This window comes from Pinus tabuliformis, chromosome 9 (genome assembly GCF_031772625.1).
Source record: "Pinus tabuliformis cultivar Carrire ecotype Pingquan chromosome 9, CPIR1, whole genome shotgun sequence".
NCBI lineage: Eukaryota > Viridiplantae > Streptophyta > Pinopsida > Pinales > Pinaceae > Pinus > Pinus tabuliformis.
The window spans coordinates 320,355,807-320,383,079 of record NC_142307.1 but is presented as its reverse complement, the minus strand read 5'-3'; the positions used below and the strand labels follow the sequence as shown (position 1 = coordinate 320,383,079).

The 27,273-nt window shown below is 40.9% G+C and overlaps 1 long non-coding RNA gene across 1 annotated transcript; it reads right to left on the bottom strand.

Moving 5' to 3' along the window:
* Positions 1-664: 664 nt before the first annotated feature.
* On the bottom strand, positions 665-5,660 carry LOC149148516 (uncharacterized). The gene is made up of 4 exons (XR_016262988.1): positions 5,504-5,660; positions 2,117-2,160; positions 1,396-1,573; positions 665-1,279 (listed from the first exon to the last, which is right to left on the bottom strand). It is a non-coding gene; the product is annotated as an uncharacterized LOC149148516 (long non-coding RNA).
* Between the last annotated feature and the right edge of the window lie 21,613 nt (positions 5,661-27,273).

Sequence of the window (27,273 nt, the reverse complement as noted above, 5' to 3'; positions counted from 1 at the left end):
TCAAAGCGCAAGAAACTGGACAAAACGAAGAATGAGATTGAAGGGTTGAAAGAGCGATGCAGCCACCTGGAGGCGGCCATGGAACACATCCGCTCCCTTACCCAGAGTTACCAGGGTGAAGCTTCAACCAAGGCAAGCGCCAGGAATCCGGAAGACTCAGTCACCCAACATTTCCCTTAACAGATGCATTGTAAATTTAGCTGGTTAGGAGGTTCCTTTGTTAGGCAATACAACTGTCTTCATTTTGCTTTCAGATTAACCAAGAGAAGTATTGAGGAATATGGGTCTGCGAACCCGCTTTTGCTCCTCAGCTCAAAAATCTCTCTTCTGCAATGTAATAGATCTCTGTAACTCAGGCTTTTATAATATATAAGTACCCGACTTCGTTAAAAAAAAATAAATTGCCCAAAATAAAATAAATCCTTAATCAAAATTATACAAATTATTATTCTTGGTTTCTCTCAATTATTTATATAATAAAATCCAATCAATCATTCAAAATTTTGTAATAATAACAATCCATATGGTTCACATGTGACTGTTGAGAAAATTTGAGCCACTAAATTACAATTCAAGTCCAACATAACCTAGAAATTCAATATAATCCAAACATATTGAATCCAAATATCATCTATATAGCAGTTAAATGCACTTTGTAGCATAGGTGTTTTTCTATATAGCAGGTCAAGGGAGTCTAAAGCAACATCTTGAAATGTATACACTAATTAGAATGCACAATGTATAATGGTAGTTCAATGCTATCATTTGTTAAAGTCTTGAATGAGTAAACATTGATCAACTGTTACGACCCTTTAGCCAATGTAAAGGATCATTTGTGGAAGTAAATGGTACGTGGATTGATTGTGAGATTAGTATATATAAGAGATACTCTCCTATTAATTAGGATTTGCAGTGCGATGCATCGTCATTATTCTAGTTTCCTGTCAGCAGGTACCAAGTTCAAATCTCTGAGCTAGATGCACTAATCTACACCAACAAGTTTACTAGAGATGCCATGCATCCCTTGGGTTACCTTACAGGTTTTTCCTTGGAGAAAAAAAATCCCATTATCATCATTCTGCTGGGAATTCCCAATTCACATTTATTTTTAGCATATTCAGAATAAAATATGTTATTTTGGGCTTATAAAGCATTAAAAATGGTAGCAGAGAATTGGTGATTGATTACATCTACTCTGTAGCAGAGTTTCCACCAAAGTTCTTTGACATATGTTTTCTACTTGACCTTCGGGGTTTAATTGAGGTAAATCCAGAGAAATCTGACGAAAAAAAAGGTTTAAATTGGTACAGTGGAGTCTGAGATTTATATGAGCAAGTGTTTAAACCTCCATACAACCGAAAATATACAACAGTAAACAGAGAGAGAACTACTTACGAAGTCGAGGGGTTTCCCTTAGCTCGTATTTCATACGTGACTGCCTGGCCAGCATAGCATCATCACCATCTTGCGACTGCGACATGACATCAATCTCTATTTCTCTCTGCACTTTAGGAACCTCGTGTCGAGAGGTTGCCGTAGCCTTCACAGGATCCAGATCGTAGTCAAGGAGATACTACATAACCAGTGTTTGAGATCAATTGAAGTAAAACTAAATCAAACATTGATGTCATGTAAATTCAACTTGAATAGATTTTCTACACCTAATTCCCATTGTTTTTGAAATACAAATGCACATACGTGTGTTTCTACTTCCAAAACAGTTTAACTTAACAGGTAGACACTTATTTTTGAGCCAATCTGGTCGATTTTCAAAGCACTTAACTGAAAAAATAATGAACTCTAGTAAAGTAATGAAGGCTACTAATAAGCACCCCAGAAAATCATTAAATGATTTTGTTTTATTTTATTGCAGTACTTAGTAAACTGATACATTTTTAGGCATAGCTCATGAGTAATAAGCATGAAATTCTGAATAACAACTCAAAACATTATTCATGGGGATGTCAGCAATAAATTTTGATATGAAGTTGTATACATCTTAACCTGATATAGATGTAAGTAATTTCCCATCGACCAGTTTCAATAATTAGTAGAACAAACTGATAACCAGTTGCAGAGAAAAACAGGGCTAGCTTATCCAAAGAAGAGAACTTACACAGTATTAAAGAGATATGCCTTCCCATGCCTACAGTGAAATGTCTGGCAAAATAAAAAACAATAAATAGTGAGTTTGTCTTAAACTACAAACAAAAACAGGAAAAATTCACGTATGGAAAAATTGTAATCCTCAAGCTTGAAATGTTTATTATCACACCCACATAAAACAACAATGTGTATTAGCTAAAATCTTAATGCATATGCAACGCTGCATCTTAGGTTGATTTAGCAATACGTTGATGTTAGTTACAATTATTTCTTCACAAAATGCCAGATCACTTGCTAAGGCTCGTTCCATCCTTGCCTAGAAAAGCACGGAAGACATCGAAAATGTTAAAAACAATCTATCAACAATTTAAACTAGTAATTAATACAAGGATCTTTCTAGGGTTTCCTGCTGCTTTCAGAAATTCAACTTTAACATTAGGACTTTCTATGGCAGCTTTCAGAGGGACTAGTAGGCATAAAAACTCTAAGTGGTCAAATATTGATAATAAGTTGTGAATTTGTGATACGTTATTAGTAATTATATTAGTAATAGGTAGGCAAAGTAGCTGTCAATTGTGTTATCTAGTGTGGTTGGGCGAAATGGCTATTATCTTCCCCATTAGTGACATGATGAGCTATAATGCCTTGACAAATATTGTTGTAATGGACTTGTGCCTATGAATATTGTTGTACTGGCTTCGAACCTTGTGAACTCTTAAGTGAGTATACCTATGGCCTGGCCTGGTACCATAGGTATCAGCAAGCTCACTCTAGCCCTTGGACTAAGAGGGAAGCTGATTCCTTTCCTCGGAAAAAAAAAAAAAGATAGGCAAAGTACCTGTACTTCCAGGAAAGAATCTATATTTTTATACATGAGATAAAAAGGTCAAGCAACCTTAGGAGACATTGCATGAGAATGCAGACTATCAAGTTGGGGAAGCCCAGCAACCCTTGTACTCTATTACTCTTTGAACAAAGAACCCCACTGGCTTATTTATCATTTCTGATATTAAAGTGTCTGAACCCTCTCCCAAAATATGGCACTACTGCAGTTACAGATTTGGGTGATCACTGAAAGAAGGAACAATCTCATTCATGTGACTGGGCAACAACATCATATCGAATGATGAAAACATTGAAGACTTGAATAATTCTTAATTCAAGGCCAATTGCATGAAATAAATGAAAACAACTGAACTACTTATTGTCGGTCCATGTTTTTTTGGGAAATCTATCAAAATAGATAATGTGTTGTAATTGTGCAAAGTAAGAGCTTGAAGAAATTCATAGCTGAGATGGTAAAATTGGACAATGTTGGGATTACCAATGCCTTGTCTCAATCATGAACATTCATGGATTCTTTTTTTAGCCACTTTCCAATATCTCCCTACACTCTCAAACCCATGCTTGGGTACAATGATACAACATTAAGAATTTTACATTTCAGGTTTCATATGCAGTGTTATCTTGGAGGTATGGCTTTAGAAAAAAATAATATTTAGCAGTTTCCAGCAACATTTTCAGTTTTTTATATTTACATTTTTAGTGAGAAATAACAGTTGATTGAAATGGTTGCTAAAAGGGCCACAACCAAGACAGGGGCCTCTCAAATAGAATACCTGGTGGCCTCTGAAGAAAAAAGGAAGCTATCTCGGCACCTAAAATCATTGGGCCTTCATGTGCACAAAGCCCCGGTGATTGTATTAAAGCCATAGCCACTTACAGTCTTACATATCCTACTGACAATCTTCAAAGTCTAGATTTGATCTATTTAATCATGGGAATTTAGCCATTGGTTCAAACTTGGGACAATGTGCAAATGGAATAAACAAAACTAGAAAGTGCAAAATGGCTTATTCAACTATCTTGAGAGGGCACTTAATATTGGTTTTTCCTCTGAACCGTAGAGATAAAGAATGAGATAGAGTGTTAAAAAGGGGGTTGCTGGATGGCAAGATGATTAGGACTTACATAAAACTTTGGACCATGAGCTTCAACACTTTTTCACAGGTAGGAAACCATTTGGCACATATGTGCCCAAATCAACATAAATTGTTGGGCAGCATTCTCAAAACTTATAGGAAAAAAAATTATCATCCATAACTTAAAAAACAAGCAGCAGCTTCCTCAGATTGGTAGGAATGAAGGAATAAGTCTTCAAAAGCTCTAAGGGAGCCAACAAAAAAGACTACTGCAAACAAAGCTCTTGGTGGACCACACAGCCCAAACTGTTCTGAAACCAAAGAGACCTCAAAAGGCTCAGTTGCATGGAAGCAACTTGGAAGGGGGGAAAGAGACTCACAGATCAACCACCGGTGCAGTTCAAACCAAAGGGTCAAAGTTTGCAGCTGCACATAGCAATGCTAGATGCCACATGCCAACACATTCCAAGTCAATCTTTCTCAAAAAACTACCGAAGTATAACAAGATCTTTCAACCCCTTCACAAGAAGAGGATCAACAGATAAAAGATTTAAGCACCCCAAAGAAAACCTGTTTCTTTTTGGGGCTTACATCCAAAATGGGGGACAGATTTCAAGCTGAGAGTAGAAAATCAGCAATGTATATCAAAGAAGTCCATGACCACTTGCCATTCATCTATACTTTTTTGCTCTTGGGAGAGCAGTTTCCATTGTGTGTTATTTCAAAAACATATCATATAATTATTTTTTACCGGGAAAGGGGCTTGAAGGAATTGGTTACCATATTAATTCATTTCATCCTCCTTCACCGCAAGAAATAAGAATGGAATGATAGTTGTTAAGCTGGAATAAGTAATCTTTGGTAATTCTTTCCATATTAATATAACAAGTTGGAAAGAAAGTCATTGTCCTGGGCATCCTCCGAAATCTGAGATATGGGGGCATCCCCTAATTCCCAAATGGTTGCCCAACCAACCCTTCAACTACCATTAACATTGAGAAAAATGGCATCAAAAGGGAAACTTATTTTGTCATCCTAAAGAGAATCCGGACTCTCTTATGTCAAATATGCTTATAACCCACCCCCTCAAAAAACCATCAACCGCATCCTCCCATCTGGGCCCTATTATTTCTAAATATGCTTAAAACCCACACCCCTCCCAAAACCATCATCCCATACAAGTGAAGACTTTCAAGAACGACATTCCCTTGCTAGTCACTACATTTTATGAAAGACTTACCCTAGAGTTTCCACTGTTATTGCAAGCACAATCAAGGGTATTAAGACACTAGATCATCATGCACATAACCCTAAATTGGGATTGTAGCAAATATTGTCCATGTGTCATAGTCACAAAGAGCAGTGATTTGTCCAGAGAAAAAAGTGTAAATTTTCCAGCCATACCATACTCATCCAGAAAATTGAAAATAAATAAATAAATAGTTTGAAAGCTGGTCAAATTTTGACTTGTTCACCAAGAGCAGTTTATCGATAGTCCCGTGGACTATAGTCTAACTTGTCTTGCCTCCGAATCCATGCCAGCCTTGCATTTACATGTTGGTTTCATCATCACTCAGTTGTGGTGGAAGTAGATGAAAATAGCTATTTGACAGAATAATGTGGAACATCAAAAGCTCAAGTCTCCAATTTCAACTCAGTTGAGCATTGAATATTAACATAATGTTGCACTCTTTTTGGAACCGATTCAAGAAACACGCTTCTGGAACTGCACAAAAAGGAGTGCACTTCCTTGTGATCAATCGCTCGTAATCACCAGAGATATATTCCGCGATAATCACCCATGACTTGCAACCAACCTCATCGTTTTCAAACACATGCCATCTACCACCGTGATAATGGAGCTTTTGTGGATGGCACAACAACTCAACATCATCAGTGAACCAATAATGCCCTGTTTTGACATAAATTTGATTGTGAAATTGTGTTGTGTATCAAACATTCTTTATTGTCCTTTTTCAACAAAGCACAAAATAGGTAATCTGAATAATGTATGGGACTACTTCCTCACAGCACACTGTAAAACAATAAAAATCTGGAGCAAAAGCACAAGCATGCACTTCAGATAGGCCCGACATTGCCCTAACATAAAACTCTGGCAAAAACTGAAAACCAAGCTAAAAAGCATCCCAGTCATAATGCAACAAAAACGATCACGGCACCTACCTTGGACAGGATTTGATCAATATTTGCAAGAGGGCTATGGCATGATCGGTAGTAGTAAATCCGCCCGCTTAACTGAACCAAATATAACCTCCCCATTTGAGATGTTGCTTTCCCAACAATTTTCTCTCGGTACTTAATGTTAGCCAGACAATTCTCCTCTACCAGAATTCACAATATATGATAACCCCAATCAATCTGCCAAGCACAAAACAGAATTCAATTACAAAACAAGAAAACCAAAAACCCATAGATGCCCGCCATATTCAACAGTGACATTGGCAAGCCCGGTTTCTCTGGCTTTCTGTGCAACAGATTTTCTGCAACTATTTTTTAGTTATTTCTATATTTTGCAATATGATGCCATTTTGAATACAAAGACGTGCATGAATGATCGAGGGATGCTTGACAGATGTTAATAGGAGAATGAAAGTGTTGACGAAGAAGTTGATGCATAGGAAGGCCTATCGGCCTAACTAGCAATTGCACCACATGTTGCAATGGAAACGCCGTAAGGCTGTAGCATGTTATAAGAAATTTTAGAAACTAGATAAATATTGAAAAGAAAGTATTTAATTAGATCATCCATATGAAGTTTTCTTTGACTTCTTACTAAGAGAATATTTTTACAAAGTTTCCAGGGATATAGCGAAGATTTTTATTAGTATTAAAAATGATGAGGAAAGCCATTATGGAGTAATTTACTATGTTTTTTACTCGATTACATCATTTGCTCATATACTATGTATTAAAAATGATGAGGAAAGCCATTATGGAGTAATTTACTATGTTTTTTACTCGATTATATCATTTGCTCGTATACTAAGTAATAATAAAGCTAAAACGAAATCATAAATGTGAGCACATGACTTTTGTGGCCCATGGTCTTAGAGCCTGTCGATTATATGTGATGAAGTTGTTAAAATATTGAGGATTCTCTATTGTAATATTCCTGAATTGATTGGAGGGCTCACTTTGGCTAGTTTGGATTCTTTTAAGCCATGGAAAATAGTAGATATATTATTCAATTTTCTCGTAAGGGATTCTAGGGTAAAATATGGTGTTCGTGTATTGTTAATTGTTTATGTGTTTTTTTTTTGACAGAAACGATTATGGAGTATTTATATTCATCTTGGCCTGAATGCCGAAAGTCTGATTACATTGAGGATGTCTGTATCCTGTTGCATTTCCTTGCTAAGAATGAGAATGCAGCTAAAACTTGAAGACTTCTTCCTTGATAAGGAATCTATAGTTTCAATTTCAGAAATTTTTCCCCACTTGAAGATACAAACAAATTTATTTAAGAGCAAGTAGTAAAACATGGCAGTAATCAACTTAAGGGATGGGTTCCCATGATTCTTCTTCGTCTTTCATCTTGACCCTGGTGGAGAGGAGGGCAGCTTTGTTGGCTTCAATGTCCGCCTCTTTATTATGAGTTCTCAGCACATGGTAGTAATTCCACTTCTGAAAAGCGTTTTCCAAGCCCTTGATTCTGGATATCAGCCTTGCTAGTTTAAGATCCAAAGCTGGGGAGTTGGAAATCATTGCGTTTATAATGATCTAGGAGTCACCTATAACATTAGCTTCACTTATATTTAAATATTTGAGGATCTTGAGGCCTTGGAAGAGGGCCAAAGCCTCAGCTTGAATGCTGGATGAATGTCCAAGCCCCCAAGCATAGGAATAATTTTTTTCCCCAAATGGATTTACAACAACACCTCCTGCACCAGCTTTGCCCGGATTGCCCTTTGCTGCCCCATCAAAAAAGAGAGAGTGCCTTGAGTGCGATTTGAGCCAGTCTTGAAAGTCCGTTTCAGATTTCCTTATTTTCCAGTCTTTAAGAGAAGGGACGTTTCTAACTGCTGGTTGAAATTGCAAGTCAAGGAATGATCCCCAAGCGATGTCCTGTTGGCTGAGATTAAAATCATCTTTTATATCAGTCAAGCACTCCTTTAAATGACATTTAATCTTGATTTCTAAGGCCTTGTGATTCTGATTAGTATTTCTGAAAATTCTTCTGTTTTGTTCTAGCCATATCTGCCAACAAATAACCTTTGGAAGAACAGCCCATGCAGTTTTGATTACCTGATTTTTAGGAGTTGGGCCAGGATATTTGATTGCCCAATTAGAAAAAAGATCAGCAGTGGAACAAGGAAGCGAAAAGTTGGGATCCAAATTGTGAATAAAGGAGAACCAGAACTGCTTAGAGAAGTTGCATTCAAGGATTAAATGGACTGCTGTCTCTACATTTTCTTTGCACAGCGAGTAGATGGAGAGACCGTGGAACCCTTTCCTCTGCAACATGTCATACGTTAGGATTTTTCCATGGCAGAGAAGCCAAGCAAAGAAGTCAACTTTGGGCCATGAGGGAAAACGCTAGACACCCTGCCATGGTGCTGGATCGGGGGGGATGTATGGCCTCTCATTCAGCTTGGCATATCCCATGGAGACAGCGTAGCCTCTGTCATTCGGCCCCCAGCCTTTCGAATCTCTTTTCCTCATGTGCATGGGCGCCAAGCCGTGAAGAAGATCAAGCAACGTGGTCCATTCGTTGAGCAGATGAGCCAGCACCTCAATACGTTTCCAACCTGCCCAAACAGAATCGCACCAAAGCAAAATATCCCACAGCGAACTCAGCCCCTCTCTATCCATCCAGCATCACAACGCTCTAATGGAGGCTCTATCTTCAATTGGGTCCATATTCATGATTTTATCAGTCCAGATGTTGATCTTTTTGCCATTTCCTGGGATCCAGTAGAAGTGCGCATTGATTAAGGGAGCAGCTTTAACATATAGTTTAAGGAAAGACGAGTTAGGCAAATGAATCACATTGCCTAAATAGCTTGAACGAGGACCTCTGAAATACTATTTCCAGAGAGCCAGTTGGGCCCAGCCCGGCTTGGGCGCAATGATCCTCTAGATAGTCTTAGCTGCCATAGCCACATTCTGCTGACAGAGATTTTTGAACTTCAAACCACCCTCCCACAGTGGCTTGGAGATGGTTTCCCAGCTGATAAGGGGAAGCTTGTTTTCGTTCTGTTTTCCACCCTTCCAAAAGAACCTCCACATGAACTCTTCCATTTTTTTTAATATGATTGCCGGAGCAAGAAGCCCACCAAATTGAAATAGAGGGAGGCTGGTGAGCACAGATTTTATTAGGACAGATTTGCCAGCAGTGTTGAGCCAGGAGTAACCCCAGGCTTGGTTCCTAGTCTTGAATTTTTCAAGCTGAGGGAGCCAGTCTTTGCTTGTAAGTCTCTTATGAAAAACAGGAAGGCCAAGTATTTGAAAGAGGTTCAAGAAGAGGAGGCTGCAAAACCCAAACATCTAGAAATAGCAGAGAGCAATCTGGGCAAAGTGTTCCAACTGAAGATGTGACATTTGTTCTTATTTACAACGTTGCCTGTGGCCTCACTGAATTCATCCAGAACTGCTTTAAATTTAGAGGCAGAGGAAAGAGAGGCAGTACCCAAAAGTAGAGTGTCGTCTGCAAATAAGTCGTGATTTATGTTTTTGACCCCTCTTGCAATACACAGTCCATTAATATCTTGATCTTGCATCTTTTTGTCTAATAGGAAGCTGAGAACAGAGGCTTGGATGACAAATAGCAGAGGGGAAAGAGGACACCCCTGCCTAAGTCCTCTCGAAGCTTTGAAAAAATCAGTGGCTCTTCCATTTACAAGAAGAGCAATCCATGGCTCCAAGATGCATGCCCGGATCCATTTGATGAAGTTTTCTCCAAAACCAAACTTGCTCATGACTTTTAAAAGAAAACTATGATTTACTCGATCAAAGGCATTTGCTAAATCAAGTTTAATCACCATACCTTGTTCTTTTCGAAGAAGACTTGAATGGATTGCCTCTTGAACGAGGGTGAAGTTGTCCACGATCTGCCTTCCTTGGATGAAGCCTCCTTGATTCTCCGGAATTATTTTGGGAAGAATGAGCTTCAGTCTATTTGCAATTACTTTGGTGATTAACTTGTGCCCAGTATTGCATAAGAAAATTGGACGGAATCTACTGAAGTTGTTGGTGCCTTTTTCCTTGGGTATGAGGGCTAAAAAAGCAGAGTTTGTGCTGCCTCCTATTTTCTGTGTATTTTGAGACTTTTGAACCATTTTGAGAAGATCCTTTTCAACAATCGACCAATAAACTTGGAGAAACCTGGCAGAGAAGCCATCTGGCCCAGGGGCCTTGTTCGAATCCATATCAAAAAGGGCCTTTTTAACTTCATCTTTAGTGACTTTGGCCTCAAGGATCTCATTCATACGAGGGGAAATTGCTGAAGGAATAATGTCTAACAGATCTGAGTATTGGAGCTGATCCGGATTTAAACAGGAACGCAAAAAATTACAGAGATAACCATATACACAAAGATGCAGTGGAAATAATACTTCATTTCATTAATGGAAAATACTGAAATATGCTTACAACCAGAAATGGAAATAAACCAGCTAGGGCGATGGTAGCTTATCTCTGAGAAGAGATGTGATGGCTACATGCCTCTGAACTGTGTTACAATGAGGCTCGAAGGCCTATTTATTGTTGAGAAACAATGGAAAAACCCTTCACATTCCAAAACCTAACCCTAGGAGATGAAACGCCAAACTGTGGGCCCCGTTTGGGGTAAATTGCTACATCAACTTCCCGGGGTCGTAACTTTGGCATATGATCTCCGTTTGACGCGTACAATAGCTCATTAGAAAGATCTATCCGAGCACTATCATTGTTGGAACGGACAACATCGGTCGATTCCATGGACCCATTTTGCCCCCGGATTCCCCCAAAAATGTCGTTTAGGGCCTCAAAACGGCTCCAGAAGTTCAAGACCCAAAAAACTACTAAAAATAGTAAGTTGTGCTACAATTAAGGAAACTGAAAATGCTGAGAAAGACAATGGTGGGGGTCCAGGTGGACTTGGCAGGTGGCCACCAATATCCACTTGGATCATTCCTCCCCCCTTAGGAAGCAATGGTCTCCATTGCGTTGATCTCCTCCATGAGATGAGGAAACTTCTGCTGAACTTGTTCCCTGGTGAGCCACTTGCCCTGCTGAAGGAGTTGGCCTACTTTGACAACTCGATACAGTTGGATATTCTGTTGGCGAGTGTTCTTGATCTGTGTGTCCATGATTCGATCAGTTGCAGCTTGTTCCATGCAATCTGGATTTAATTCTGTGGGTTTGAGCTGTTCTGCAATGTCGGATGTGTCTAGCAATGGTGGAAAGTATGGCCGAAGGCGGTCCACATTGAACACTGGGTGCAGGCCAAGGAATGGGGGAATGCTGAGCTCAAATGCATTGTATCCCATAGTCTTAGTAATGGTGTAAGGACCATATCAGAGTGGTCTCAATTTCCGATAGGCTCCAGTAAGGCGTTCCTTTTGGAAATGCAACCAGACTTTGTCGCCCACCTGAAACTTGTGTGGCACTCGATGTTGATCATGTCGCTGCTTGTACTTGGCATTTGATTTCCCAAGAATGTCATGGACCTGCTGGCGAATATGTTGGATGCGCTCAATGAAGTTGGTGGCCTTATCTGTTTCGGACTGGACATGAGCTGAATTCATGTGAGTAGCTACAAGTGGCATGGCCACATCAATGGGGCATAGTGGCTGGAATCCCAAACCCACCTGAAAAGGGCTATGGCCAGTGGAGCTGTGAAGAGCTCGGTTGTAGCTGTGCTGAACATAGGGGAGGCTCTCGTCCCATGTGCGTGGATGCTTTGAGTTATACATGCGCAGAATGTGCACAATCATCCTATTGACAACCTCTGTCTGGCCATCAGTTTGGGGATGGAAGGCTGTGGACTTCGTGAGTTTGGTGTCCAGCATTGACTAGAGACTGGACCAAAATGTGCTAAGAAACCGACTGTCCCAATCTGAGATGATAGACTGTGGGATCCCAAAGTGCACCCACACTCATTCAAAGAAGAGTTTAGCAGTGGCTTCTGCTGTGATATTCTTCTTGCATGCCACCATAATGGCCATCTTCGAGAACCTGTCGACGACCAAAAAAACACAGTCATTTCCATGCTTAGTGGAAGGAAGGCCTGACATGTAATCCATGGAGATGGATTCCGAAGGTCGACTAGGGGTAGGCAACGGGGTGTAGAGGCATTTCTTCTTAATGGTCGGTTTGGCAATGGCACAGGCAGTACATGATCGGATGTACTTCTCAACATCCTGTCGAAGATTCGGCCAATAGAAATAATTTTGCAGTACTACCACTGTTTTCTCGACCCCGAAATTCCTAGCAGCCCGACTGTAGTGTGCCTCCCAAATCATCTTGGCACGCTAGCTTGAAGGAACACAAAGGTGACCGAGGTGGCATAATAGGGCATCCTGGAGGTGAAAATCTGCAACATGCCGACCCTCCAAGAGTGTCTGGTATGTGTGGCCGAATTCTGGGTCGCTTTTGTAGAGAAGTGGCCAATCAGAAGTCTCGTGCCCACAAGAGTTGAGCACGGTGGTCAGCGCCATGATCGGTGGTCGACTGAGGCAATCTGCAACATTATTGGTGCTGCCCTTTTTATACTTGATATTCAAGTGAAACTGTTGCAAGTATGTAGACCACTTCTGATGGCGATCATTCTAAAATTTCCCTTGGGTCTGTATGAACTGCAGGGGTCGGTGGTCTGTTTGGATGACCGTTTCCTTCCCCAAAATGTAATGCTTCCATTGTCGGTAGGCTTGTACAATGGAATACATCTCTTTATCATAAGTGGGGTACTTCCGGACTGTGTCTGAAAGTGTTTCACTGTGATATGCCACTGGATGTCCATGCTGAGTAAGGACTGCCCCAATAGCATAGTCAGAGGCATCTGTCTCGACCTCAAATGGTTGTTGTAAATCTGGTAACGTGAGCACTGGTGTCGTGCAGAGGCGATCCTTCAACTCCCCGAATGCCTTCTGTTGAGATTCAGACCAAAAGAATTTTTCTTTCGCCCCTCCCTTGGTGGCTTGACTCAAGGGCCAAGAAATATGAGAAAACCCCAGCACAAACCTGCGGTAGAAGTTGGCAAGACCTAGAAAGCTGCGGAGCTCTGTTAGAGTGGTTGGAGAGGGCCAATCCGAATGACTTGGACCTTGGCTGGATCGACATGCACCCCCTTTTCATCAATGATGTATCCCAGATACTGAACCTCGGTCATGCCAAAAGTGCATTTCTCCAAATTGGCACATAGCTTGTGTTGCCGCAGTGTTTGGAGAACCTGTCGGATGTGGTGGAGGTGCTCTTCCCAACTCTGGCTGAAGATCATAATGTCATCCAAGTATACTACTACAAAGGAGTTGGTGAATGGCCACAAGATGTCATCCATTAGCCTCATAAAGGTTGCAGGAGCATTCGTGAATCCGAAAGGCATGACCAACCATTCGAAGAGGCCCTCCTTGGATTTGAGGGCAGTCTTCCACACATCTGAGGGTTCGATTGGTACCTGGTGATATCCTGACTTCAGATCGATCTTGCTGAAATATTTCGCCCCCTTTAGTTGGTCTAGGAGGTCATCAATCCGCGGGATTGGGTACCTATTACGGACAGTGATCTTGTTCAACGCCCGATAGTCAATACAGAGTCTCCACGCCCCATCCTTCTTCTGTACCAACACGATCGGGCTCCCATAGGGCGATGAACTTGGACGGATGTGACCTTTCTGTAGTAGCTCCTGAATCTGCCTCTTGATTTCATTGTTCTCCAGAACGGAGCACCGATAAATTGGTCCATTGGGTAGCGGTGCACCTGGGGTCAGGTCGATGGAGTGCTTGACTTGACAGTGCAGAGGAACCCCTGCCGGGGAGGTGAAGATGTCTTCGTACTCCTCCACAATCTTGTCCATCTATAGCTGTCGTGCAGAGGGACCCCGTTTGGAGGCCGCGGCCACTGTCTTCTTCTTCCCTTGAGGGCGTATCATCAGGAAAACAAATTTCCTGGTTTTGGAAATGATCTTACTGCATTGTTTTGCAGTAATCAAAGAGATGGCGGCAGGTGGTGCTACCTCTGTTATCCTGAACAAATTATTTCCCATTGTAATAATAACAGCACGGGGCCTTGATTCATAAACAGCATGTCGCTTCCACAAGTATGGTTGTCCTAGTAATACATCACAAACTTCAAGGGGAGCAATGTCACACAATACCTCATCCGTGAAGGGCTTGATGTTGTATGGAAGGCGACACTGCTGGCTCATGCGAAGATCTCGCCCTTGGTGAAGCCACCCAATGGTGTATGGTTGTGGATGTGCTGTGGTCGGTAAGCCCAATCGCTTCACGACCTCTGTCGAAATGAGGTTCTTTTGACTCCCGCTATCAACAATGAACTGTATCGGGGAGCCCTTTACCCACATCTGGGAGTGGAAGAGACGCTCCTCCTCCTCTGGATCTTCGGGTTCATTTTTCTGGATCTTTGCGGTAGCAACAGTGGCACTGAGATCTGCATCAATGATCTGCTTCCCTTTTTCATACCCCTTATCGGGTTCTGACTCAGAGTCGGAACATGCATCTGATTCTGAAACCTTTAGCTCAACCACCAGTGACTGCTTGGCCCGACACTCACTTGTGTTGTGAGTGGAGCTCTTATGGAACTCGCACCATTTTCCAGTGTCCTTTCTCGGCTTCGTGGCATTGTTCTTTGCTTGTAGCTTCGGTTGGTTGTCTTGTGTTGTCCCGCCTTGGCTCTGTCCTTTGTTCTGTGGTTTAGGGGCACCTTTCCCCTGCTTTGGATTCGCAGATCCAAAGTCTTGCTTCTTTTTCTTAAACTTCTGCTCAACCTTGACGGCATATCGGTATGCTACGCCGAGCGAGGGGATGTTTAGGAATTGTATTTCTTCCTGGATGTACTTGTGCAGGAAGCCACGATATTTGAGTATCAAATGTTGCTCCGAATCCTTGATACCCAAATTTGTGCGAAGGGTATGGAAAAGATTGGTGAACTTCGGCACGTCTTGGTCCCTTCCCTGCCGCAGCGTGGTCAACTTTATGTATTCATCCTCATAGCTTCCGACAGGGTAGTACTGCTCCTTGATGGCATCCCGGAACGAATCCCAGGTGGGTGCGGCTGAAAATAGTGAGCCAGTACTCTCATCCTTCTGCTCGCAGTAGGTTTCCCACCAGTCCTTGACGTGGGGGGCTGCTTTGAGAAGAGCAAAAACAATCTTTTCCCGACTCGAAAATTCATGAACAGAAAAATAACCCTCTAGCAAATTTAACCATTTATCTACGGCATCGGCATCTATCTGACCCTCAAATATGGGGATTTCAAAATTAACTTGTACCTTAAAGGGTGTGGCGTTTCCAGAGGAGCTGCTGGAAGCCGATGCGCCGCTTCTGGGTAGCCGCTGAAGGATCTGGGCAAAGCTGTCCATCATCGCGTTCCGTTGTCGCTCGAGGGCTTCTTCGAGCAAGATTTTGATGGGACCTCCTGCCCCCTCGTCTTTCTTCTCGTCCGCCATTGGAGGCCATCGGGATTTGCGAGGCTGGTCTTGCAAAGGTTCAACCAGTTCAAGCCCTAACTCCTTATATCCCGACCTTGTTGGGGACATGCAAAGAAAAACAGAGAAAAAGCAGACCGCTCTGATACCACTGATCCAGATTTAAATAGGAACGCAACAAATTACAGAGATAACCATATACACAAAGATGCAGCGGAAATAATACTTCATTTTATTAATGGAAAATACTGAAATATGCTTACAACCAGAAATGGAAATAAACCAGGTAGGGCGATGGTAGCTTATCTCTGAGAAGAGATGTGATGGCTACATGCCTCTGAACTATGTTACAATGAGGCTCGAAGGCCTATTTATTGTTGAGAAACAATGGAAAAACCCTTAACATTCCAAAACCTAACCCTAGGAGATGAAACGCCAAACTGTGGGCCCTGTTTGGGGTAAATTGGTACATCAACTTCCCGGGGTCGTAACTTTGGCATATGATCTCCGTTTGACGCGTACAATAGCTCATTAGAAAGATCTATCCGAGCACTATCATTGTTGGAATGGGCAACATCGGTCCATTCCATGGACCCATGTTGCCCTCAGATTCCCTAAAAAACGTCTTTTAGGGCCTCAAAACGGCTCCGGAAGTTCAGGACCCGAAAAACTGCTAAAAATAGTAAGTTGTGCTACAATTAAGGAAACTGAAAATGTTGAGAAAGACAATGGTGGGGTTCTAGGTGGACTTGGCAGGTGGCCACCAATATCCACCTGGATCAGGAGCGGATCCTTATCATCACTATACAAGTTTTGGAAGTGAGAAAAGGTTGCTTTCTTAATATCTGCAAAATCCTTGTGAATGTCGTTATCCTTCTTAATCTCAGAAATAGTGTTGAAGCATTTCCTGGCCTGGGCTTGTTTGTGGGAAAAATCAGTGTTCTTATCCCCTGCTTTGAGCCAGATATTTCGAGATTTTAATCTCCAGTATTCTTCTTTAGCTAAGCAGGCCTTATGAAAGCACTGTTGTAGATGAGCCTCTTGATCTAACAGCTCCTCAGTGACTAAAGCGTTCTCCATATGAATTTGATGAGAGGCAAGAGAGGCTTTGATGGCTTTCCTTTCTGTAACAGGGTTGGACAGGGTTTTGGCCCAACATTTTAGAACTCCTTTTACCCTTCGCAGCTTTTCCTCCCAGATGAAGAAAGGAGATCCTTTGACAGGCTGGCTCCAACAATCCTTGACTGATTGCATGAAGTTTGGCTCCTTGACCCAGAGAGGACTAAATCTAAAGGGAATAGGACCCAGATCTAGATGGGCTAGGAGCTCTAGCTTTAAGGGCTTATGGTCCGAGACACTGCTAGCAAGAATGTGCATTCTGGGTTCTAAACCTAGTAACAGAAAGGAGCTTTGAATGAAAAATCTATCTAATCTGGCAGCAATATGACCTGGGCCGACTCTTTTGTTAGACCAAGAGTACTTACCAGAAGAAGGTTTGATATCCAGCAAGTCCCAGTCCTGCATAAGATCCTCCGCCCATTCCCTTGCCGGATCTCGGACTGCGCTGCCTCCCCTTTTTTCGGACGAATGAAGAGTGAGGTTGAGATCTCCAACAATAATTATATTTTACAGGTTTATCAAGTCTGCTTGGTGCCTTATAGAATCCCAACAATCCTTTTTTTCCCCAACATTGACTGGAGAGTATACATTGAAAAGACAAAAGATTTCCTTGGTATCCAGATTCTACATTTTCAGCAGCAACCAATGAGTATTACTAGCCTCAAAGATGACTGCAAATTTGTTGGTGTTCCATAGAGTGCCAATCCCTCCCGAGGCGCCCCAGGCAGAGGTTGCTCTTGCTTCACTTTTAAACCAAAGTTTCTTGCTTGCTTGCAGGAAGACTATGTCTTCCAGCTTAGTCTCCTGGACGAGAAGTATGTCTGGAGTTTCTATTCTTATTAAGCTTCTCATGGCTTCTTCCTTAACTTTACTCCCCATACCTCTACAATTCCAGGAGATGACCTTCATTATTTATGTTTCTGGTGGGCTCCCTTGGAGCCTTGGCACTAATTTTTCAACATCTTAGGCTTTGAGGCAAGTATTTTTTCCAGAGTTGGCTAGATGCCTTGTAGCTTGTCTTTGTAAGTCTTGTTAGCTCTGCTATGCAAAATGATCAAAAATGGATTCTAAACGCTCTCAAAGTCTGCAAACACACCTAAATTCATGCCAAAGGATCCATTGTTGCTGTTGAAATCCTCAAATTTCGGTTAAAAGCCTTCCACCGATCGAAATGGTTGCAAAAGAAAAGCCCTTAGGAGGGCGGAAATACACTATCGGGAGGCAAAAAACACTCTAAAACCATCAAAAACCCAAATCGCAGGCTTAAAGGTCCGAATTCACAACAGCCGTTGGATCTGGCCGATCAACGGTCCAGATCGCGTCGGCAGATCGCAATCGGCGCAAATAGGCAGTGGCAGCGGTGCAAGACCCCGCCGATCAGCGATCGCCGATGATCGGATCGGCGGTGTCGCAATGAAGGACTTACAAAGAGGTCGGGGCCTTTATATCTTGCGATATGCGATCGCCGATGATCGCATCGGCATATCGCTATCGGCGTTTTCAAATGGGTGGGGCCTTTTGCACATACATATTGCCGATGCGATAACCGGACCCGACGGTTATATATGCTCCAGTGTATATTTTTTTAGTTCCGCCAGCGGCCTTTTTCCCATATTTGCAATGTTTTCCAAGTATAAGGCCAAAATCCATCGCGTCGGCGGGTCTCAAATCGACATTTCGCTATCGGCGCAACCAAAGGGGCAGGACTTTCATTTAAGTCATGTGTGCAACCCGATGAGCCGGACCCGATGGCGCTATAAGTGATCTTTTATAAAATTTCAGGTCCGCGCTCAGGCCATTTTCAATGTATTTTATGTGTTTTCAATCTATAAAGGAAATACAAAGGAAACCTTGGCAAGTGTCGATAGCGATGAAACCCGGACCCGATGGGGTCCGGGAAGTGGAATATATATTTTTTCAGGTCCGCCAGAGGCATTTTTTCATGATTTTCAGTGTTTTTCTCGTATTTCAAATATAAGGAAAAGCATGGATCAGCGGTATCGACCCAGATCGCAATCGGCATATTGCAATCGGGCAAACCAAGGGTGCATGACCTTTTACATAATGAGTGCCGATGCGATGAGTCCCGGACCCGATGGATTTCCGAAACATAATCATTTAACATTTGAAGTCCGCCAAAGGCAAATTTTTGTGTTTTGCAGCGTTTTTATATATTTTCAAATATATGGAGAAACAGAGGATTGGCCGGCTTAAGATATGCACTGCGACCCGAAAGGCGGACCCGATAGAGAGCATATGCATGAATGAACCTTTGATGATTCAAATGAGGCAAAGGGGGCATGATTTTTCAATGGTGCGGAGCTGGTTAAAGCGGACATGGAGCAGTACAGCAGTAGGCGACTGCATTCAATACACAGTATGGCCAAGAAGGAAACAGGACACCGCCGATCAGTTCAGAGCATTCAATGGTTATGGGTTTCACCCATATTTCATGCCACCTGCTCAAAGGAGGATTGCAGAGCACCAGAGGGGTCAAATCCATTTACAACACGGCCAGATTTGTATCAGAGGCCCATTTCTGAATGTAAATGTGGTTGGTGGCCATTTATTGGCTCCTCCACGCATTATTTAGTAGAGATATTGTGTAATGAGACACCATATATACTCAGAACACAGATGTAATCAGGTTGATGAGTGTTTGATGAATGAGAGCTTGTTGTAGCCCTTAGCTTCTGGAGACTGTAAATACTATGAGACTTGCAGCTTCTGGTCTTGATTTCCAACAAATATAAGCTTCTTTTGATGTCACCTGCTCACTTTTCACTTCTTCTATGTTCTAGGCTCTGCCTGCTTTGCATTTATTTGATGTGCTGTGAATGTTTGGCATTTGAGGGGCTGTCATCCCACCTCTATGTTATAATTTAGTGGTTCATTGAAAATTGCTTGCAGATTGCTGTTGTTTTAATACCAGAGAGCTGTCATCCTCTCTGTGTATGGAGTAATAGTTTTACAGACCTTCTAATTGGTTGCAGCTGGCCATCACAGGGTCTTGTGCATCTGCTGGTGTAATCAGTCTTCTCCATCATCACTTTTACCTTAAAACTGTGAGTAGTTGGTGGTTAAAAGCCTTGTAGTTCGGGGGTCTTCATCCATGTCTGGGGATAATCATAGTAGGAGTGGTTATCTGGCTTAAATGTGTAGCATAACTTCCATTTATCCATCATTTAATCCAACATAATTGTTGAATTTCTAATGTTCCTGAGCATCACCGATTTACAACCTAGGTGAGTTTCTTGGGGTGATAACAAGTCTCCTGCTCTCTTTTTTCCCTGTCAGTTTTACGACCTCTTGTTGATCTTCTTATCGAGGTTTGGGACTCTCCTATTTCTCCTTCCTCCTCTGACTCATCCATTTCCTACTCTTCTTCCTCATCTTCTAAAGTCATACCTTTGGGATCTTCAGCACTTGTTCCTTTGAGGGAGGCTGAGGGAGTACCTTTGCTTGGAGAAACTGGTTTTTGGGTCTCGATCTCCATAGTATCTTCTATCTGCTGGCTTAGTGGATCAAATTTGTTTTCTTGCGCCTTTTTGGGTGGGGAACGTTGAACATTAGCCTGAAGAGAGCCTTTTCCAGAGGGTCCTCCCGGTTTTTGCCCTTTGTGGTTGATTTTTGCTCGCTTGACTTGATTCCAACCCTCTGCATTCCCTTTCTATAGCTCTGCATTGGATGGACAGTTTCTAGCAAAGTGTCCATGAACATGGCATTTCCTACATTTGAATGGCAGTTGCTCATAATCCAAGATCTGCACATGAGACCAGCTGCCGACTTTGATTTTGATTGCCTCTGGGAGACCCACCTCTAGGTCTACTTCTACGCAGATCCTAGCACAGTCGTACTGATCCTTGTTATTTTCCCAATCTATGAATTTCCCGAGAGAGTTTCCAATGTGTTTCAAGGAGTCCCAGTTCCAGTAGTGAACTGGCAGATTTGCAAGACGAACCCACACCGAGACAGCCTTGGGAACATCGACAGCCGGATCAAAGTCTGGAGTCCATTTGTTCAGATAGAGGCCCCGAGGGCCAATGAAGTACGGCCCATCTTGGAAGATTAGATCTTTCTCTTATTTGGAGGAGAATTCGAAGAGGAAGTACCCTCGGCCAAGAAAGTAAGAGGTAACACTTTACTTGATCAGAGGAGCCCAATTCCTGTTAACCCATTGCTTAGTAGTTTTCGGAGAAGGCCAAAGTCCCGTGAATTGGCCAATGAGACCACGATCAGCCAGAGATAAAGCTACTTGAATGGGGGTCTCTGGAGGCAAAGAGATCTCAGGAATTTCATCGAGCTTCTTAACAAATTTTGTTGCTTCGTTTCTTTTTTTATGGGGAAAACCGGCAAGAAGCTGGTTGAAAGCGTCAATGGCAGGAGTGGAAGGCGGATCCTTAGAAGGACCTTGCATCTCCATAGGTTCAAGCCTGAGGCCGGCTGCCACAAGGGTAGCCACACAGCAAAAACCCAACCCTAACCTAAAATCCTAATGCCTCGACAGATCAGGGATCAGATGCCGCAGGGATCAGATAGGGTAAAAACTCTTGTAATTGAATCATGTTGTTGCCACCTTTTATGTGATATCATGTATTATAAAACGTATTTATTTCTATCTCATTTTTTACGAAAAGTGGTTTCAAAGCCAAGAGATTGTGGCTTGTAGAAGGAGATATGGTTGCAAATGACACCATGTTGAGTGTAAAACTAACATAGAGAAGCCTCATTGGGATTTTATGTACATACATGATTATTGTATGAGAGGAAAGAGGTCTAGTAGGGTGATAAGCAACTAAATATTTAGATATAGGAAAAAGATCTTACAAACTAATAACACCTTACTAAGATTATTTGCAACCAAATAAAATATAAAATAAAAAATTATTATAATTATTCTTTCATTAATAATAAAAATAGTTATTCAATTATACAAAATTCCTTCTATAATGATATAAAATTAATCTAATTATTTTATTACTCTTAAAATTAAAAATAATATATGATAAAATAATCTAATTATTTTATTACTCTTAAAGTTAAAAGAATTGACTAAATAAACAAAAATATATAGTTCATAAACCAAATCCATATTAAAAGCATTTATAAAATTGCACCACAAATACCAAAGGGCCAAAACTCTTAAAATGTATAATTTAAAAACCAAATTCATATATACATATTAAAAACCAAATTCATATTAAAAACATTTATAGAATTGCAATACAGATACCAAAAGGTCAGATTTCTTACTATAGAAATCTCTTATAGCTAGAACGAGAAACAATGTATACTATGGATTCCAACAATCTAATATGAAGTTCTTTTAAATATTTTAGAAAAAATAATAGAAAAAATTGAGACGAAAAAATAATAAATAGCAATGTGCATTATAATTTATGAAAATAAAAAATAATAAATAAAAAAATGTAATATAATTTATTACAATTTTATTTAGAAATTTCTTAGACATGAACTAAAAAAACAGTATGTCTGCACCGGGGATAGTACTCTCACAAGATTCCCCTGCCAGTACCCTTGTCATGTCTGAGACCTCACCGCTGGCTTCTAATATATGTATTTTTCTTGGCCCATAGTTCCTTCCCTGCAAAACTCTAGTATTAATGGTAATATCATTTGAAATGCTCATGTGGTTATAGCAAAGGGAATGTGGAACCTTGGGAATTTAGGGATCCAAGTTGAGAAACATGATAGCTACAACAAGGCCATCTCAGGGATTCAAATATGATGCTGGAAGCTATGCTCTGAACTTTGGTGATGGGTGCCGGCAGGGAATGCATGAGCATTACTTGGCCTGCAAATATCATGCCTTAACCCTGGGAAATTAGGGAGCCAAGTTGAGAAACATGATAGCTAAAACAAGGCCATCTTAGGGATTCAAATATGATGCTGGAAGCTATGCTCTGAACTTTGATGATGGGTGCTGGCAGGAACGGCATGAGCATTGTTTGGCCTGCAAATAACATGCAAATGTAGTGCACCCAATAGTACTTGACACATGCAAACCCAACTCTTAGTTTTGAACGTACTATGAAATAACAGTTGGTGGATGTCTGAAACAAAATAGCAATGGGTTTGGATTATTTTGTAGAGCCTTGGATTAGTTTCTACCACCTATTTGAGTTTGATTACTTGTTGAAAAGGGACAAAGCACATCCAAATCCGGAGGGGATGAAATTCACTGCTATATTGTTATCTATTTCCACTTTAGTAATCTACTCCCTTTCCTTACTGTCATGACCAAATACGACATCATATCCTCATTGATTGTCATGAATAATTCATTACTCAAGTTGTCAACTCTCCATAAGGGATTGGTAGAATGCATTAAACTGGATATCATCACCCTTGTATGCCAAACCAATGCCATCACTTTGGGTGTGGAAGTTCCAAGAATGCATGTCGTCCGACTAGAAGAGGCCATCAAATTGACCTTGGGTTGAATTAAATTTGTTAGTACAATTTTTTTTACAACTACGCCAACCACTATAACCATACAACAACATTAACCATACAGCAACTATATCTATATGCATATAATTAATATGATTTTTAGGGAGCAGCTTGTAAGCAGAGGTTGCCAAGAGCTCAAGAGCTCATCAAGTTTAGCTTCATAATGAGAGGAATTTCAAAATTAGTTTATAATGTCTCACCACTTTTCTCAAACTTACGTTCCTATTTTTAGAGGAGTATGGTATGGAATTGAACTTTTTTCTAAGCAAATGTCGTCATGCCCACACTATTTTGTTATAAATGTGGGACGAAATGAATGTTGTCTGGGAGTAATAGATTTTGGTTATCAGAGATTGGGACTGATTCTCTTTTTCATTGTATTTAGAAATGCCTTTATTGAAGGAGTGGTGGGGAATTTGATCCATGTTGTAGTTGTTGATTGCATACTTGGTTGCATGGTTGGCATGGCTATCCGCTATTGGCTTGGCACAATTTGAGATCAGTGAAGCTGAAGTTGTAAAAGCAGCAAGTAGCAATACTCCTGATGTAGGAATTGCTTGGGTAGGAAATATAACAATTTTTGTTACAAGCCTGTTAATAGGTAGGTCCGATCTGGAGATTGGTGCCAGAGATGTTCTGCCTACCAAGAGAGGTCCTGAGCTGAAGGAAATTAATGGGTTTGGACTGACCACATGTACAAGGAAATCTAAAGATGAAAAGGAATATGGTAATGTTGTTGTTATAATGTTGTTAGGTCACATGCCTAGTTCCTCTATGAAGCAATTCATGAAATATATCCACCATTCCCATGGTGTGGATTCCATATGCTTGAATTTCCTTCCTTTAGCGTCTGCACCAGTGCATGCAAAGGTTTTCTTATGTCAATGCATTGCATTCCAGATAGTTTCTGTTGCAGAGGAGCAGAGATGTCAATGCATTGCATTCCAGAGAGTAGAAGAGATCACAACCATGCTGTCTCTTCGAATGCCTCGTACATTAAAAAGACTATCATTCCTGGTGCCTATTGCCATGTTGAAATTTCCTAACACATGGCTGCCATGGGTATAAACAGGACCTGTTGCATGTCACTGAGAATGGGGAAGAATCCCTTGCTGCATTCTGTGAAATGCTTCATCATATTTCTTCGATATCGGAAGAAAACAGTTTCATCTACATTCTAGTGCGTCCAATGGGCAGTGATGACTGGACCAATCAAACACATCAAGCACCAATTCATAATGAAAATGCAAGTGGAAATCCCTATACTAACTACTATCTAGATGCTCCTGAAATGAAAAGCATTGTGAAAACAAAGACACTAAAGCATAATGAAGCTGCATCCAAAGGTCTAACTGGTGAATTAGCGGACATGACGAGTATCTCCAACATTGACATGTTTTCTGGTTTGAATATCCCAACTGCCAAAGTGCAGAATAATGCACATCAAACTCCAAGTCATAATGAAAATGTTAGCGAGTAAGAGGATCAATGGACAAAGATTTTATAGCTTGGATCACCAAGTTAGTGATATAATTAATAGGATTTTTAGGGAGTCGTTTGTAAGTAGAAGTTGCCAAGAGCTCATGAAGCTTAGCTACAAAATCAGAGGAATTTGACAATCTAGTATGTTAAAATTAGTTTATACTGTATCATCACATTGCTCAAACTTAAGTTCTTGTTTTCACACGAGTATGGTATGGAATTTAACTTTTTGTTAAGAAAATGCCATCAAGCCCTCACTATTTTGTTATAAATGTGGGACGGCGTGAACGTTGTTTGGGAGTGATAGATTTTAGCTATCAGAGATTAGGACTGCTTCTCTCTTTCATTGTATTTAGAAATGGCTTTTATTGAAGAAGTGGCAGGGAATCTGATCCATGTTGCAGCTGTTGATCGCATACTTGGTTCCATGGTTGGCACGCTATCTGCTATTGCCTTGGCACAATTTGAAGTCAGCGACGCTGAAGTTGTAAAAGCAAGTAGCAATATTCTTGATGTGGGACTTGCTTGGGTAGGAAATTTAGAGATTTTTGTTACAAGCCTGTTAAGAGGTAGGCTCGATCTGGAGATTAGTGCCAGAAATGTTCTGGCTACAAATAGAGGTCCTCAGATGAAGGAAATTAATGGTTTTGGAATGAACACATGTACAGGGAAATCTGAAGATGAAAAGGAATATGGAAATGATGTTGTTGTAATGTTGTGAGGTCACACGCCCAGTTCCTCTATGAATCAATTCATGAAGTATATCTGGCATTCCCATGGTGTGGATTCCATAGGCCTGAATTTCCTTCCTTTAGGTTCTGCACCATTCCATGTAGAGGTTTGCTTATTTCAATTCATTGCATTCCGGACAGTCTCTGTTGCAGATGAATAGAGATTTCAATGCATTGCATTCCAGACTATAGAAGAGATAACAACCACGTTTTCTCTTTGGATGCCTAGTACATTAAAGACTCTAATTCCTGGTGCCTATTGCCATGTTCAAATTGCCTAACAAATGGCTGCCATGAATATAAATAGGACCTGTTGCATGTCACTGAGAATGAGGAAGAATCCACTAACACAGCCTTTGAAATGGTTCATCGTATATCTTCGATATCAAAAGGAAACAGTTGCATCTACATTCCTGTGCGTCCAGCAGGTAGTGATGATTGGACCAAGCAAAGTAAAAACTGCCAAAGAATTAGTGTTGCAGGTGGAGGCTATCAGTTCTATAAATTTATGGAGGGATTGTTTTTGTCGTAGGAGTTGTGGGAATGATCTAATGAAATTTGTGGTATATAGTACATGCAATTCAATTCCTAGTCTAGGCTCCATAGAATAAATTGGGAAGAAGAAGAAACAATGAACAACTACGAATATTCGAAAGAAAAAACAATATAAATCTGAAGAAAAATAGAAAAAAAGAATATTTTAACATTGGAAAACGAATCTCTGAATTTTATTTTTAAACTACTCTTTACGTGATTTTTAAAATTGATTTTTACCCATTCCATTTGATTTGTGAAAATAATTTAAATAATTGTGATTTGTGTCGTTGGTTAAAATCATGAAAAGATTAATCATAATATAGTGTTAATACTCATCAAAGTTTATGTGTGAATTTGATTACCACGGAACAGAGAGCAGGCCCCTCTCTTTAAAGTTATAATTATAGTTGACCACCATTGGGACTTTACAGTTTTTTATTATGAAGTACTCTGTGTTTCTGAAGACTCTTAGTGGCTCTATACAGTCTCTTCTGAAATTGATTGAAACTTGGGAACAAACTCCTCTCATTGCCCTTGGGACCATGTCAAAGGTTTAGGAAATGTCTGCAAAGGGGATAGTACTCTCACAAGATTCCCCTGCCATTACCCTTGTCATGTCTGAGACCTCACCGCTGCCTTCTAATATATGTATTTTTCTTGGCCCATAGTTCCTTCCCTGCAAAACTCCAGTATTAATGGCAATATCATTTGAAATGCACATGTGGTTATAGCAAAGGGAATGTGGAACCCTGGGAAATTAGGGATCCAAGTTGAGAAACATGATACCCACAACAAGGCCATCCAGGGATTCAAATATGATGCTGGAAGCTATGCTTTGAACTTTGATGATGGGTGCTCGCAAGAACTGCATGAGCATTACTTGGCCTGTAAATATCATGCCTTAACCCTGGGAAATTAGGGAGCCAAGTTGAGAAACATGATAGCTACAACAAGGCCATCTCAGGGATTCAAATATGATGCTGGAAGCTATGTTGTGAACTTTGATGATGGGTGCTGGCAGGAACTGCATGAGCATTGTTTGGCCTGCAAATATCATGCAAATGCAGTGCACCCAGTAGTACTTGACACATGCAAACCCAACTATTCGGTTTCAACGTACTGTGAAATAACAGTTGGTGGATGTCTGAAACAAAATAGCAATGGGTTTGGATTATTTTGTAGAGTCTTGGATTACTTTCTCCCTATTATTTGAATTTGATTACTCGCTGAAAAGGGACAAAGGACATCCAAATCTGGAGGGGATGAAATTCATTGTTATACTGTTATCTATTTCCAC